This window comes from Microtus oregoni, unplaced genomic scaffold (genome assembly GCF_018167655.1).
Source record: "Microtus oregoni isolate MIOR12 unplaced genomic scaffold, Mior012 000064F_ref0000363, whole genome shotgun sequence".
NCBI lineage: Eukaryota > Metazoa > Chordata > Mammalia > Rodentia > Cricetidae > Microtus > Microtus oregoni.
The window spans coordinates 1,643,216-1,660,860 of NW_024543874.1; positions in this window are offsets into that span (position 1 = coordinate 1,643,216).

A 17,645-nucleotide genomic window follows, 5' to 3' on the forward strand; every position below is an offset into this window, starting at 1 on the left:
GAGGAGCCAACTGAGTACTGGGTTTATCCAGTACCCACCAGAGGAAAGCCATGGGAAGAGGTAATTGCTGACCTCACCCAAAGCCTCAACATTCAGCATGGTGGAGTGCATTGCCAGCTGGTGTGGGCTGAGAACCTGTTAAAAACACAGACGTGAGCTGGGCGGTGGTGCTGCACGCCTTTAATCCCAGCACTTGGGAAGCAGAGAGAGGCAGGTGGATCTCTGTTAGTTTGAGGCCAGCCTGGTCTACAAGAGCTAGTTCCAGGACAGGTGCCAAAGCTACAGAGAAACCCTGTCTTGAAAAACTACAAAAACAAACAAACAAAAACAGGCACAGACATGCAGTTCTTGGTTCCAAACGAGAACAAAACCAAGAGATTTACATCTAGTCAGTCTGACAGGCACTCCTTAGAGTGAAACTGCCTTACCTTGTGGGGCAAAATAGAAACCAGAAAAATGTTCACAAAGATCATACCCTTGAGCTTTAGTTCTAGCCTGCAAGTTGAACTGGTCTTTTTCCTTTGTCTTCTCTTCTTCTTTTTGGTGGGAAGTGTGGATGTGGACGTGGAAGCCAGAGGCTGTCATCAATGGTCTTCCTTTATCAATCTCCACATTGTTGTGATAATGGTGGTGGTAGTGGCTGGTGGTAGTGAAACATGCTCACTTATTTGACCACACTGTCTGACTAGCAAGAATCGTGATCCAGGGAATTTATCAAAACCAGTAGCCATGAACACCCCCATCTCCCGGGCAAACCACGCAATTATAGATCACTGTGAGAGAAGCTGTTCTACCTTAGCCTCAAAGCAATTTATTAGCTAGGCAATTTATAGGGAAGAAAACTGAGGCTGAGGGATCACTTAAGATGAGGGAACGAAGCTCAGAGAAGTAGGGAGTGCAAACCCTGCCTCTTTCTGCATCCCAGTCCCTGTCTCACAGCTTCCGGGAGCTCCCACTGCTAGCTGGATCTTCTGCTCATGTCTAAGAAGAGAGAGAGGTGATTTTTCTTAGGTGAGGAAGGGGAATTCTCACCCAGCTCATTTGATCTCAATCAGTCCTACTTCGTAACATAACAAAGACTGGGTGAGGGTTTTTTTGTGTGCCCGAGAATACTTTTATTTTTGAGAAAAAAAGAGAAATTGAAATAAGGGTTTTGGGATAGTGGGACAAAATGGGAAATAATCAATGGAGTCTTATGAATTTGCAAGCCATCTAGAAGGTGAGGATTTGTGACTTGGGAGTTGTCTTTACCTCCCCATGGCAGGATATCAAGTGTCCACACAGATAGCTGAGAGGAGCCATTGTTGCTGACCCTGCTGCACCACTTCAAGCGAGGGCACTGACCTACAGGACCCCCAAGATGTCCTGAAGCTGGTGTGCAGCCCGGGCACTGCCGCAGCACTGTAATTTCTCACCCCTTATCCCGTCACTAAATTACAATTTAAATTCCATCATTCACAACTGCCTGATCTTGAGCCAGATGCATATATCACCAAAAGATATTAAAACCTGACCTTTTATATCCCTAATAAGAAATGTCATGAGTCCATCACGTGATCATAACTCCCTCTTGAATTAGTGCTAAGAAAGATTTGAACTTCAAGGGGGAATTCTGTGATTCCAGGCGAGCCTTGGGACTCCGCTGGCGACCGTTTAAGATTCTGAATCCTAAAGTGGGGGAGATGCAGCTTTTGTGCTCCAGAGCAAAAAAAAAAAAAAAAAATAGGCATGCAAACAGCCATGTACTTCCTGCACAAGCTGAGGATGACCACACTGACGGATCTCTCCGAAGCCAGTCCTAAAATCACTGGAGACTCACAAAGTTGGTGACATTGCAGTGAAGACCCTAAAGCCCCAAACAGTTTTCTTCTGGCTTTTCTGTCATCTAGTATAGATGCCATAGAGACTTCCAAGGAGGCCGAGGGGCTCTGTGGATCGCAGCTTGCTTCTGGAATATTTATCATTTTTAGCTGAGTAAACAGATATGCCTTTGTCAGTGGGCGATAAAGCAGGCAGCCATATCCATCTTGGTGTTCACAGTGGGTTTTTGTTCCACAGCGCACTGTAGAGTGTCCTTCTGCCCTCGGGTGACCAGCGCTGCCTTCAACAACAGAAAGGAGACACCTGAGCCCTTTCTAACGATGGCTCAGATAAATAAGAAAGGAAATGCCTGAAAGAGATCAGAAAAGGAAACATCCAGTCATAGTGGGAGGAGGGTTCTAATGGAGAATCGTAGATCGAGGACCCTCTGCCACCACCATCCACAGTCAAAAGCCGAGCCAGTGTCCAAAGAGAAGCTATGACGGCTTGCAGGATGGCTTTCTCAGCTTTCATTTGTGTTTCTTTCTATTCAGCTCATAAATATTTATTGAGATCCAATTTTATATTTATATTACACAAATATATTTGAGCTATGCCTTAAATAGACAAGATTAGGCATATATACCATTAGGAAATATAATAATCCTCTCTTCTCTACCACAGTAAGAGCCGATGAAACTCTTGGACTAGGCATGCTTCCCAGCCTTCACTAGGCCTGTAAATCACCCGAGGATTTTTTAAATACTAATGTGAGGATACTGACCTCAGCCATTTTTATTTAATTAATCTATAATAAGACCTAAGCATGATCCATTTTATTTGTGAAGACTCCCCAGGTGAGTCTGATGTGCAGCCAGTGCTTAGATTCCGGAGCTAAAAATCGGCAGACGTGGAGACTCGGAACTACCCTTGAATTTTAGTACCAAAACTTGGTGAGATTCCCAGCGTCCTTTGTGCTAGGGCTCACAGACTGGGAAAGTTCTCCTACAGTGCAGAAAGAGAAACAACAATAAAACATCAGCTTCAACATAGCTGCCATCCTTTGGGAAATTTGTGGACACCACTCGCTTCTGGTTAATTCCCTGCGGGGTGAGAGAAGAAAACTGGGAGGGAGGAGTCGAATGAGGTCACTAATAGACGCGCTCACAGTGTGCGCATGCTCCCTTTGCATGTGGGCAAAAAAAAAAAAATGGAGCCACAGCTAACTGGTGGTCTAGCACTGTGATGGCTTCTGGGTGTGTTAGTAAAGAAAGCACAAGAGCTTCTCAGCCAGAAGACAGCTTTCAAGACCGGCAAGGAGACTCAATGGGGAAGAGCTTGCCATCAAGATTTACAAGCTGAGTTCAGTCTCCACGATCCGCATGGCAGACGGATGGACTCCGCAAGTTGTCCTCTGACCTCCTCGTTAGTGTCGTAATGGGCATACACACAAACCCGCACGCAAACACACACGTATACATACATGCATACATGCATGCTAAATAAACAAACAAAATAAATGTTTTAAAATACCTTTTGATTTTTTTTTTAGATTATAATTACATTTCCCTTTTCTCCCTTCAAACTCTCTCATGTATGTAACCACAGCCGCGTCCTCTCTTTCAAATTTATGGCTGTTTTTCTTTTATTGTTGATATCTGTGTATATCTATATACACACACTTAAGTTCCTAAATATATAAATATAACCTACCAAGTCTGTATAATGTTACTTGTGTATGTGTTTTCAAGGCTGACCATTCGGTACTGGATAACTGATGGTGTAGTTTTCCCTGGGGAGACTGTTTCTTCCACTCCCAGCATTCCTGGGATGCCTATAGCTCTTTGCTAAGATTGCGGCCTCCTCGGTGAGCCCTTTCCATGTTAACACACATTCATATCTGACGATTTGAAGCAAGAAATCTCACATGAAAGAGAAGAGGAGATGCTTGTCTTTCTGGGTCTAGGCTATCTCATTCAATATGATCTTTAAAAAAAATACATAATTTCTTTGTTGATTCTTTGGGACTTCACATCATGTGCCCAAGTTCTGCTCATTTCCCAGTACCCCCACACTTCACCCTTGCAGCGTCTCCCCAGAAAGAAAATACAAAAAAAATTAAAACAAAAACAACAACAAAACCCCACCTCTTAGCCCCTCTTCCTTTCCCACCTCTCCAATAACCCTTCACTCAGCAGCACTGGGAGCCACAGTGGCACAGTCTACCTAGCGGCACTGGGAACCACGGTGGCACAGTCTACCTAGCGGCACTGGGAACCACGGTGGCACAGCCTACCTAGCGGCACTGGGAACCACGGTGGCACAGCCTACCTAGCAGCACTGGGAACCACGGTGGCACAGCCTACCTAGCGGCACTGGGAACCACGGTGGTACAGTCTACCTAGCGGCATCAGGAGTCACGGTGGAACAGTCTACCTAGTGGCATCGGGAGTCACGGTGGTACAGTCTACCTAGCGGCACTGGGAGCCACGGTGGTACAGTATACCTAGTGGCATCGGGAGTCACGGTGGAACAGTCTACCTAGCAGCATCGGGAGTCACGGTGGTACAGTCTACCTAGTGGCATCGGGAGTCACGGTGGAACAGTCTACCTAGCGGCACTGGGAGCCATGGTGGCACAGTCTACCCTTTTGTTCAATCAGCTCTACTTGCAAGTGTTCATTGCAATGAGTTGTTGGTCTGGTTCAAGGCCTCTGGCTTCTGGCATGCCATCTTCACTGGCTCCTCACTGGAACTCCTCTCGGATATCCCAAAGCCGCCCCAGTCCTGAGGATGCTGTGGGGATCGTTCCACAGGACCAGTCCCTTCACATTCTCCAGCAGGTCACAGATGGGGTAGGTTTTAGGGTGGGCCAACCTAAGGCCCTGCATGCGGGAATGGGTGGCAGCTGAGCCATCTCTCCTATGGCCATGCCATCTGGGTCAGTTCTCTCATGCCCATGGTGAGTGACAGGGCCATCTCTCTTGAGTGTGTGGGGATTCGGGGGAGCAGTTCTTCTGTGAGTGGCAAAGCAGGCCCCTCAGGTCAGTATGGCACAGCTCCAGTGTGACTCTTAAACACCACATGACTTTAGGTGGCAGGCAGAACCCCAGACATCCCCACAGCCTTTGGTGGTAACAGGAGCCAAGGACATCACTGCAGGAGGGCCATGGACCCAGACATAGCCCTTGGCAGTAGCCTGGGCCCAGATGTCACCACAGCCCCAGGTGGCAAGCAGGTCACCCACCTCAGCCTATCCTCACCACCTTCACCTCTCCCACTCGGCCTCTTTCCAGAGCACACGGACCATTCTTGCAGCATGAGGAGCTGCTTGTTGGGGTTTCTGTCCCACCCAGTACCCCACAGCCGGCAAGCCCCAAAGAAAACCACACAGAGAGTCTACATTAGGTTATAAACTGATTGGCCTATTACCTTAGGCTTTGTATTAGCTCTTGTAGCTTATATTAACCCATTATTCTTATCTATGTCAGCCACATGGTTCAGTACCTTTTTTAGCAGTGTAGATCACATCCTGCTTCTTCAGTGATCTGGGCAGGAGTGGGAGGAATGGGCTTCCTCCTTCCTAGAATTCTCCTGTTCTCATCGCCCCACCTCTACTTCCTGTCTGGTTGACCCACCTATACTTCCTGCCTGGCCAATCAGCGTTTATTTAAAAGATGATTGACAGCATACAGACAATTCTCCCACACCACATTTTGTCCTCTTTCTCTCCTCTTTCTCTACCACACATTTGCTCATCATAGCGGCACCCACTTGCCTGGTGCCTCAAGGCAAAGGACGAGCCTCTGGCTGTCTTCCTGCCAGCTCACGTCTTGAGGACCCAGGTTGGCCCATGCGTGGCTTCCACCCACTGGAGCCTCAATATTATCTTTGTAGTGCCATCCATTTGCCTAAAAATTCCATGAGTTCATTTTTCTTCCACCTAAATCATATTCCATATGGAGTATTTACTGCATTCTCATTACCCAGCCCTCTGTTGGAAAGCATTCAGGTTGTATAATAGTCACCTAGGTGGTTCTGATTTTGAGGACTTGAATGGGTCATGGAGAGGCTATGGGTGAAGATACAGTAAAGCCCCAGGACTGAAGAGGTCATGGAGAGATGTTGAGGCTTGGCATCATGTGGCAGGGACGGAGTCCCTGAAGAGAGGCAAGGAGAGGCTATTAGTGAAAGTGAAGCCAAGTTGCAGCAGGAGAGCCCAGCATTTTGGAGACCCTAGTACCATGGAACAACCTCCAAGAGCAATAGCAGTCACAGAATGGAGCCCACCTGAGCCGACCAGATAAGCTGTGTATGCTATGTTTGGCAGCATTAGAGTTCAATTGCTCAAGCCTTTTGGAGCCCAGAAGATCATGAGGGGAACCGAGACATTGGACACTGAATTATTTACACTGTTGGAATTTGGTTTTATTTTGTTTGTATTGTGACTCTGCCCTGGTTCCTTCCTCCTGGAGTAAAAAGCATTTAGATGATGATAATGATGATGATGATGATGATGATAATAATAATAATAATATATTATCATTATGCAGCCCATAACTGAGAGATTTTTGGAATTTTAAAGAAACTGAATATTTTATAGAAACTTTGAACTTGAGATTTTGAATGTTATGAACATTTGGAGTCTATGAATTTTTAAGGACTGTGAGCATTTTAAGGTTATTTATGTTTTATGATGCAATATTAATACAGAAGCATGGGGATGAACAAGAAAGAAAGAAATTCTAGTTAAGTAAATAGTAATATGTTTGTGTATCAAGCTGACGAGGGCTCAATTGTGCTGGCTAGCTTTATGTTGGCTTGATACAAGCTAGAGCTTGTAGGAGCTTTTGGGACGAGTGTATCTCAGCTGAGAAAATGTCCCCACTTCATTCTGCTATGGGAGTGTCCATTTCACTGCAGTGGTGTCAACCCTGAGGGAGAGACGGTCCAGGAGTTCATAAGGAAGCAGGCTGAGCAAGTCACGAGAAGCAAGCCAGTAAGCAGTATCTTCCCGTGGTTTATGTTTCAGTTCCTGCCCTGACTTCCTTCAGTAATAGACTGTGATGTGACATGCAAGCGTAAAATAAACACTTTCTTCCCAGAGTTGCTTGTGGTCATGGTATTTTATCCAGGCAGTAGAAACCCTAAGTGATGCAGGCTGCTTTCAGGGAAACAATGAACATGCCTGAGCAAGCATCGGGAGGAGGGGATTCGAATCCTGTGTGCACGCTCTGAAGAGCTGTGGAGCTGGGTCACAATGTAGATTTATTTTTAACTTTTTGAGGATTCTCCACTTTGATTTGCAGAGTGGCTGGACACGTTCACAATCCCATCAACAGTGAGTAAAGTTTCCCTTTCCCCCACATTCTAGATTTGCTGGTTCTGAGCATTATTTTTAAAGGCAATAACCTTTCAAAGGGCGGACTTCGAAGAGTACCAAGCTTCTGGGCTGACATGGCCCTGGTGCTGGCACAGGGTAGCAGAGTCTTGGCAGATGCTGCAAGAGTAAGGATGGATGGTCATTGCTGCCACGTGACCTCCAACTCTATAGGGAGACGGTATTACAGGTACCCATTGCTGTATAAGAATCCACTCCAAAGGAGAGGCATCACTTCCCCGCTCTGTGAGGTGCCTGGCTCTCCACGGCCTACTTCTCCCTCCTCCTCTTACGCGCTGTGCTCAGACAATGGCTATCATCACTGAAAGCCTTTGCTTGCTTGCTTGTTTCTTCGTTTACTTCAGAGCCAGAACCTCAAGGCTACGTTTTCCATATGAGATGACTTTCGTGTCTCAGATTGGGACATCCAAGACCGCGTATCCAGTTGTCCAGCTAATACTTGCGATCCTCTGAAAGCTCAGTGCACCACAAGACCTATGAGATGTCTCTGTATGGCTAGGTTCTGAGAGAAAGGGATGCAGAAAATAGAAGCTACCAGTCTCTGGCAAATACCACTTCCATCATGTATCCTTCGATCACCTCAGACACAGCAGACGTAGCCCAAATCCAAGCACAGAGGACATAGACGCTCTAACTAAAGAGACAAATTTTGAAGAAAAAAAAAAATGAGCATACAGTCATTCTGATTTATCCCCAACTTCCGAATATATTAACTAGCCCTTCTTATTCACTCACTACTTATTTCAAACTTTAAAAAGATTTTCCCACAGTTCCTTGACAGCAACCTCACCACAGATATTCCTCACTCCATGTGCCTAGCTTGGAACTTTTTTTTCCCCAGCAGTCAGCACAAATTTTCAATAAAATCTCTCTGCACCCAGTTTCCAGACAAGACACAGGGTGCTGAGGAGCGGGTCAAAGCCACACATGTGTAAAGGGTCAAATTCATGGCCTGGGCTTTATAGCGTCTCGAGAACTTTCCCCCTGACTGTGACTGTTGGACTCTGCCAGCATCAGCCCCTCAGTCTGTAATGACCCAGTGCCCAACAGTTTCTGCATTGCTAATGTTCACGGGACTCAGAAATCAATATCTAATCACACTTAGTCGGAGCCCAGTATTCTGTGCACTCAGCACCGGACCATTTGGCTGCTAGGTATATAAAAGTTAGCATACGAAGCAGAGCGCTCATCAGAAGGAATCACATTAAAAATATTACGAGTGTGGCGCAAATCATTGCCGCTGACGTTTATCGAGCGCTCACTTCATGAGGGACCCACGCTGCCAGGAATCTTAACGTGATGCAGAGGACACAAAAAATACTGGTTTTTGACCTCGGAAGCTAATGTTATCCTCATCACACACACACACACACACACACACACACACACATGCATACATACACGCACATGGGAACACAGCAGTTAGATTACTGAGCTTTATTTGTTTTGTTGTTGTTGTTGTTGTTGTTGAGAATACTTGAAGTCTCTTCCTCAGCTTTAAAATCGCATCAGGTACCAGGAATGACAGCTATACATTTTCCTGGTGGGCAAGTCTCCTGGGTGCTAGTCCCTTTCTGTGAGGAATCAAACAGGCCTTGTAAACGCGGTTATAGATCCAAATGGGTCAGATCTCTATTACCTCCAACCTGCTTAAAAATTGTTGACAGAGACTTTTCTATGAAACCCATGGCAGTAAGGATGTCCCTTACCTATTTTCAAAGGCAGGCTCTTGTGCCATCTAAGAAATAGATTTGGGAAGAGTACTTCAAACCCCCATGTGCAGTCACCCGGGAATCATTCAAATGCGGCTCCATGACTGCGGGGGTGGGGTAGGAGGTGGGATGTTCATGCTGCCAATCCTTGGGCCATACTTTGAAGAACAGAAATGCAAGTCACTACAGGGGAAGTCTTGCTTGTGACTGGAAGTTTCCAAAGACAGAACAAAGGCCTCTGGGTACCTTTTCTGTATCCCTCTTCCCCCCTCATTCGGGCACCAGAGAAAAATACTCAAGTTGAGCTTCAAGAAAACTTTGGGAACATGACAGGTCCGTGTGTCCCAGGTTTGACCCATGAGCCCAGGCTGTGAACATTTATAAATGGAGAGCACTGTAGGCCGATCTTACAGCTTGAAATCCATCTCCACAGAGTTCCAAATATCAAAGAGCCATTCTGAGTGGACTGTCTGCTTGTTACCCCCCAAAGATGTGGATGTCTGTGTTTACATCCCTCAGACGTCCTACAGATTTTTTTTGAAAGCACCAAATTTTCTCTAAGTGAACTCCAATGGAGATTTTTTTTTTAGCTTTTGATTTGGTTTGAGTTTTGTTTTGGTTTGATTAAGGTCTCCTTTGGTTAAGGTTCAATGAGTTTTGTTCTAAATTTTGAATCTAAATTATATCCGGATTTGAATTTTCTAGCAATTCGCCCTGTGCAGTGGTTAATCTTCACTCTCCTTGGATGGGGAGCACTACTGGGAGATGAATAAAGCACACCTCTGAACACCGACCAAATCCTGGGGGCTCTGTCCTAATCAATGGCTTGATTTAATGTTGAAGAAACCATGTGGGGTAGGGAAGATGTAACTGTGCGGGGAGTCTTGATGGAGGAGGCAGGTCACTAGAGCTTGCCTCTGAGGGCGCAACTTGTCCCTCCCTTATCCTCTGCCCCAGGCTGCCGTGAGCAAAGTCCTTTCTCTGCCACCCATGGGCACCATCTTGATATCTCCCTTGCCTGAAACCATATAGGACATATGACACAGACCAGAACAATTTATCATTCATTTTCTGGAGCACAAACTTAGTCTAAATCCTGTCACTACAACATATTTGAGGACTTCTCCAAACTCATTTGTCTCAGTCCTATATACAATTGTTCTCATCTGAGTGCCACAGATCAATAACTTCTCTCTCAACGTTTTAATGGTGAATCTTGGGCTTTGGGAAGCAACTCATGGAGAAAGGAAACAAAACATAACTATTTATGTTACTGCTTTTGATAGCTTTAAGAATTCGCAAGTATCTAAAAGGGTACTATAAATTAATCAGTGGAAGTTTTAGACATCACCTAGTCAATATGAGAATATTGAATCATGCACTAGAATCACTTGTCCTCAATACTCAAGCTTTCCAAACTACTTGAGAAGTGTGAGGACCTGAGAATCCTCATTTTACAATACAGTCCAGAGTGGGCGACCATGGTCTAGGCTTCAATATGAACTGTCTGCTCCTGCTCTACAATTTCTTTTTAAATAATACTATTTACTGAATATCTTGCACATGTAACATTATATTTTGATCATATTCATCCTTAATCACCTTCTTCTAAATCCACCCAGTGCCTCCACTCCATGTCCCTCCCTCCACCGTGTCCTCCTTTTTGTTGTTGTTATTGGTTACACTGAGTCCAATTAGTGATGCCCATATATATACACCTGAGTGTGGGGGCATCCACGGAGGTGTGAGCAACCCACAAACACCATTACTCAAAGGAGAGTGACTCTCTGTGCTGGGTAGTCTGCCAACTTGACACAAATGGAGATCACCTGGTGTGTGGCACTATTAGGAGGTGTGGCTTTGTTTTCATGGTATGCTTATAGGTATGTTCTTGTTGGAGGAAGTGTGTCACCGTGGAGGTGGGCTTTGAGGGTTCATATATCCTCAAGCCCCGCCCAGTAAGACAGTCCATTTCTTGTTGCCTGCAAGATGTAGGACTCTCAGCTACTACTCCATCACCATATCTGCCTGCATGCCGCCATGTTCCCCACCATGATGATAATGGACTGAAACTCTGAAACTGTAAGCAAGCCACCCCATTTGAAAGTTTTCCTTTATAAGAGTTGCCATGGTCGTGGTGTCTCTTCACAGCAGTAGAAACTTTAACTAAGACACCTGGGAAGAAGGAACCTCAGTGAAGGAACTGCCTCCACCAGATTGGCCTCTGGGAATTTCTGTAACGCATTTTCTTGATTGGTGATTGATGTGGGGAGAGCCCAGTCCACTGTGGGTGATGTCTCACCTGCACAGGTGGTCCTGACTTGTGTAAGAAAGAATTTTGAGCAAGTCCATAAGCAGCGTTCCTCCATGGTATCTGCTCCAGTTCCTGCCTTCGGGTTTCTGCCCTTCTTGAGTTCCTGCCTCAGCATCCTTCAAAGATGGACAGTGATTGGACCCATAAGCCAAATATACCTTTTCCTCATCAGGTTGATTTTGCCCATAGTGTTTATCACAGCAATAGAAATCAAATTAAGGCAGTTTCCTTGGCTTGGCTGCCACCCACTTTCATGGTAACTCCTCAATCAGGGAATAAGAATTTTGCTTTAATTTTTACTGGCTTGATGATGTACAAGTCTTGTGCGAGTAACTCTACTTGCTGTGAGCTGGTGTGTACCACAGCCATGTCATGTCCAGCTCCCCTTCCTATCCACCAGCTCTTACATTCTCTTCACCCACTCCTCTGAGATGTTCCTTGAACCCTGGACTGGGGAGGAGGAAATCGATGACCCACTGATAGGCGAGTACTCACAGTTATACCTGGCATTTCGACAGCTAAAATTCTCTGAATTAGCCACTACTCACTGGAGGAAAGAAGTTTTCCTGACCAACGTTGAGAATAACACAACTCAATGAGTATGAACATACATATTTAGAAGGCAGTTTGATATGACCATTTACTATAACAATACTATAGGTTCATTCCTAGGGCCTATGATCTTCCCAAACATGAGCTTTTGACCAGGGTTTCAGTCCCAGGTATAAAATCCCTCCTGTGGAACAGGCCTCATAGTCAAGCAAAAAGCAGTAGGTTGTCACCATAACCATCAGGCCACTATTGCACGAGCAGATACGTCTATCCAAGCAGCTCAATATTGTGGCATGCAGGGTCCAGTAATAGATAATGTCACTGATATATTTTGTCCCCCAGTAGCCTACATGGCAACCACTGGTACTGTGTAATATAACTAATAGGGAAAGAGTTTCCTGGTCAATTGAGATTGAATTCTTTATCTCCTATATCCTAAGTAAATAGTGTCTCCAGTAAGAGAGTCTTACCATCTAGTTATGGTGGGCAACCCAAAACAATGGCAATAGCTTGGGTTGTTTAGGGTATCTGTGGAGCCTCCCTGACCAAATGTTCATAAGGGGGTATCCCATGGCTAGCCCTGAGATTTTCATTTGATAACCCGTGTCTTCCAGGAAACGTATTATCTTTCCATGCAGGGTACTTCTGTTCAAACTTCTTGTTTAAAATATATTTTACTTTTAATTAGTTTACAAACTAGTACATTTCCATAAGGCTTCTTAATGCATCCTAGTTATGGTTAACCCATCCCTGATCTCCTACTTTCCCCTATCTTCCCACCCTCACACCTACTTATACGTTGACCTGGAGTATTCCCCCCTGTTCTTTCATGTAACCTGTATACAAGAAGGGTGTATGATAAAGGTCTATGGAAACATATGGTCTTGAGACCCATGTAAAAATATATAATCAGAAAAAAAAACAGAAGGAGTTGCTTTAACTCAAAATTCACATCACAGGTTGTGGAGCTAAAACAAAGTGGGGACGACATGATAAAGGGAGGGTAGTTAGAACACGTTTGCTTCTAGCAAACCCACACAAAATGCACAGTGCTTAATTGCAGGCACGATCCAGAGAACGGTGGAAATGTACACCCTGACGATTCTGAAGTTACCTTCTGCTGCCTTGACCTGTCACTTCGCACAAATTCACACTGGGAAAGAGAAAGACCACCCCGGCATCTCAGGGACTGACCTAGCATGATTACCTGGGCCTTGATATTCCCCTAGTTACCACAAACAACTGCTCAGAAAAGCTGCCTCAGGCAATCCCACTGTGCAACTATGTTACAAGGTCAAATATATAGCCACTTACACAGACACACACACACACACACACACACACACACACACACAAACTACCCCCTTGCAGTTCATGGAGGACTGCTGCTGCATTTGCCCTGGTTATAGCTTTGGAGTGGATGCTGCCTGAAAGCAGGATGTTCCTATGCATCCACTCCGTCACGGGGCACTTCTCTTCCAGATAGCCATTTTTAATTTCATGAAAACCTCACTACATTAATACAATCTATGAGTTGGCATAAATTTTGGCTGCACAGATATCTGCTAACCCCATAAAAAGTGAACAATCTTGCCAGCCCAAATTGAATTTCTTTATGTGATATCTCCATCTCCTATGCTACGCTCTCTTTTCACATGCAAATCGCTCCACACGTTTTTCCTTTGGAATACAAATTAGCATCAGACTGTCATTTGAGGATTCGCGGCAAAGTAGAGTGCCACCTGTCCTTGGCTCCTCCCACCACCAATTAGCTTTTAAATTGTTTCTCATCTAAATTAAATTTGCCTTACTCCTTTCTATCAGTCATTATCCTTCTCTTAGAAAATAATCGTTGAGTGTGCTAAGGCGACCAAAAGTGTAGCTTCCGGGAAGATCAGGCTAGGGTGGAGGGGTGCAAGAGAAAACCTTGGACTTGGCCTGTCTGGACTTGGCATCCTCTTCCACAACCCAAAGTTAAGTTGGAGCCGCTCCACTTCCACAAAGTCAGACTGTCGGCACCTCCCTGCCAGCCCTCTGCTCTTCGCATGCCAGACGGTCTCCTTCATTCCAACACTCCCATTTGCGGACGAGTTCACCCTCCCTGACTTCCAAATCCCATCCCCAGTGCAAACAGCAGCGCGGTGGTGATGCATGCCGTTAATCCCAGCACTCGGGAGGCAGAAGCAGGTGGATCTCGGTGAGTTCGAGGCTAGCTTGGTCTACAAGAGCTAGTTCCAGGACAGGCTCCAAAGCTACAGAGAAACACTGTCTCGGGGAGAAACAAAAAACAAACAACAACAACAAAAAAAAAAAAAACGCAAACAGCTGACTCCTGGAATTTCCCATGATTCAGTGTTCTATCCACTGGCTCCATCTCTTTCCTTTGCAGTAGTTCTGTGTGAAGCACAATTTTCAGGCGATTGGTAAAGCATGTGGTCCACTCTTATCACTGATAACACCTGTAATAGGCTGGTTAAGCTGGAAAGAAGAGAAGTTTGGTTGGGCTTCTAATCTTGGAGGCTTCTGATCCAGGGGCTCCATTCATTTTGGCGATAGCATTCTTGCTAGCAGAGTCTCAAGGTACCAGAGGATGCTGGGAATCACATAAGGAAGGGAACGCACTGCGCACAAGCATGTCTCTCCTGCTCTCGGCGTTCTTATAGAGCTACCAGGATTCACTTCTGTAATCTCATCCCCGATGACCTCATCTACTCCTATTGCATTCATCCATCTCTAAACACCACAGGTAGATTAGTTTCCACCGTCCTAACAGCCCCAAAATTAAACTCCAGCCTGAAGGGGGAGGGAGCATGCTCAAACCATAGCAAAGGGGTTCCAGAAATTTTGATGGACTCAACTCAAACTCAAGGAAAGACTTTTGTTTAATTTTTATTACTGAATGCTTGAATGGGTAGCTTTTATGATTCAAAATTCAAGAAGTATAAAAGCAAGTGTAGGTGATGTTTTCATCCCTCCTGGGTTCCTAGCCCCAAATTTCTCTTCCTATTAGCAAATAATGCTTTTTTTCCACATCTTCTAGATAAAGTCCTTATTTCTCTGCACGGTGTAGTTCTTTCCACCCCTGCCTTGTTTGCCATCCCTGCCTTCCCCTTTTCTCAAAGCTGGATTCTGGCCTCCTTGTCCTCGCATCTTCTGTCTGGTGGGTGCTTGTGGCTCCCTGAGCTTCCTCTCCAGTTCTTTCTCCAGGCAGCCTGCTTGCTTGTTCACACATGGGCTCTCAGTCCACCACCTTGTAGAGACTGGATGGAGGTGCTGGGCAGAGAAGTGAGAGAGGCTACTGGCAGCTATCTGCTTCTTGGGCACCATGGGGGACACAGTGCTTACCACCTTCCTCTGTTAAAATGGTGTGATCCTTTTTCATGCTCCCTTGCCTGGAGAGCCTCTGAGACACTCTGACACAATACCAGGGTGACAGTCAGTAGCTCCTTTTACAAATGTCTTGGTCAGCAGGCTCTTTCTTTGCCAAGACAAGGCAGAGCAGCAACAAGAAGAAAATCTGTTATACACTCTCCATAGAATAGCGAAATGAAACCTGGTGTGCCTGAAGACACGATAAGAAGGTGGAGTAACTGTCCCTTAGTGGGATTTGTACTTTTTGGCCCAAAAGCTCCCTCTTGATGCCATTGCTTACAGACTTTTCTCTTAAAAGTTGCCACTTTCTAAGTTTTAATTCAAGAACTTTTTTTCCCTCTCTGCCTCTCTCTAGCTCCCTCTGGCTGAAATCCTAAAGCTGCTTGCCTTGTCACCCCAGATGGTGCTGCTCTCCTCTCTCTTTCCCCCTCTCATTTCTCTCTACTCCTCTCCCTCCCCTCTTCCCCTTCCTCCTGAAAACTCTGAACCTCATGTATCTACCAAGACTTCCACCTGTTCTCCAAACCTCTAGCTCAGAGAGCACAATTTCCTTGTTTCCTTTCTCTCTCCTTCTGGAAGCTGCTGAGCTCTCTGGTTTGCCTGCCCTAGTTGTTTGGTTGTTTTTGTGGTTTGGGTTTTTCTTTGTCCTCAAACTCTGATAAAACTGTCCTTGCATTTCCTATTTTGAAAGGTTTATTTATTTTATGTATAAGAATGTTTTGTCTGCATCTTCGTCTATCTGCACACCAGAAGAGGGCATTGGATCCCATTATGGATGGTTGTGAGCCACCACCTGGTTGCTAGGAAGTGAACTCAGGACCTCTGAGAGAGTGCACTTAACTGCTAAGTCATCTCTCCAGCCCATCCATGTGTTTCCTTATACGCTGGTTTTAAAATTATATCCAACAAGACTAAGAACATGAGGAAGGCTGGCTTCCTGATCTGTTACAGACTGAAGCCTGGTGTCTAGTGCACAACAGGGCAAAGCGAATGGCCAACAGCTCTCCCTTGTAGACCAGAATCGTCTTCCTGGAGCCCTTCGGAGCAAGTTCGTTAGGTCTCTGTGGTCCTCACTACAAACCCCACGTGATTCCACTGCACTCTCCTTGAAACTAGATGGAAGCATCTGGATGACGCACAGCCGATGCCCTGGACTGGTTAGCTTTTAAATTTAATTGACATTTAAGTAAGTGAATTAAAAATCTCCAACAAATATTAGTTTAATTTTTTCTTTGCTTATGGTATTAATAACTTAAGATTTATTTTGTTAAAGTGTGAAAATATTTAAGATGATAGTTGTCCTCTTAGAGGGACTACAATTAAATGGCAAGACCTATGCTAGTCAAAGGCTGAACGCCAGCCTTTGCCGCTCCCTTGGGCACTAAGTTAACGCGTTCTGGAAACTGTTGTCGTGAAATAGCAGACAGGGAAGCTCTGGGTGTATCGCCTCTGCCCCCACTCTAACCCCATCTGTACCTTTCTGTTGCTGTTTAAACTATGTTTAAACTCAAGGAAGAAAGTTGATTTTGGCTCACGGTTCCGGCACCTACAGACTTCTGTGTGGTAGAGAAGGCAAGACTGCAGGAGCAGGAAGGTGGCTGACCGCATTTCATCTGTACTCAGGAAGCAGAGAGAGAACTAGAAGTGGGGTGAGGCTATAAATCTCACAGCCCACCCCCCAGTGACGAATGTTTTCAGCAGGGCTCTGTGTCTTAAAAGTTCCATAACTTCTCCAAACAGCGCCACTAACTGGCAGCCAAATGTTAAATACGAGAGCCTATAAAGGGTTTTCTCAGTTAAACCACAACACCAGCCCCAACCCACTCGGTCTGGCCAGAGATGTACCCGGTTCCAAAATGCTCTTAGTAAATAATGTCACATTATACTCAACACCCGGGGAATCAGAAGGAACAGTTAAGCAATCACCTGTATCACCCAGTGTCACAGACAGCCTTTCCCACATCACCACATATCCCAGAATGTGTACTGGCCACTTACTGTATCCCATCAACAGTCCTAGGTCAATGGCTGTCAACAGTGTGGTCCTTAGATTGGCAACATCAGCAATAACTAGGAGCTGCCCAGACCTACCAAATCAGAACCCGAGGGCAAGCCTGCCGGTCTGTGTTTTAACAAGTCCTCAGGGTAATTTCCAATGTAAGCTGGATGCTAAAGTCTGAGTTAGCATGCAAGGCTTCCAAACACAAAAGAGAGTTCACATACCATTGCCTCAACTGCTAGGTTCTCTGGACCAGTGAAATAGACAGACAAGGAAAAAAATCATTGTAATGAAATGAGTTAAGAACAGAAAGTAAAGGAGAAGGGAGCTGACCAGTAGCATGCAAAGATGTCTGTGGATTTAAGTTGAGCCTTATGGAGAAGGATCTAACCAGATGTGGAATCTCAGGCAGCCATCTTGCCTCTCTGAGACCTAAGGTGCACATCCAGGGAACATAAAAATTGCTAAACCCATGTCTAGTCCAAATAGAAGATCC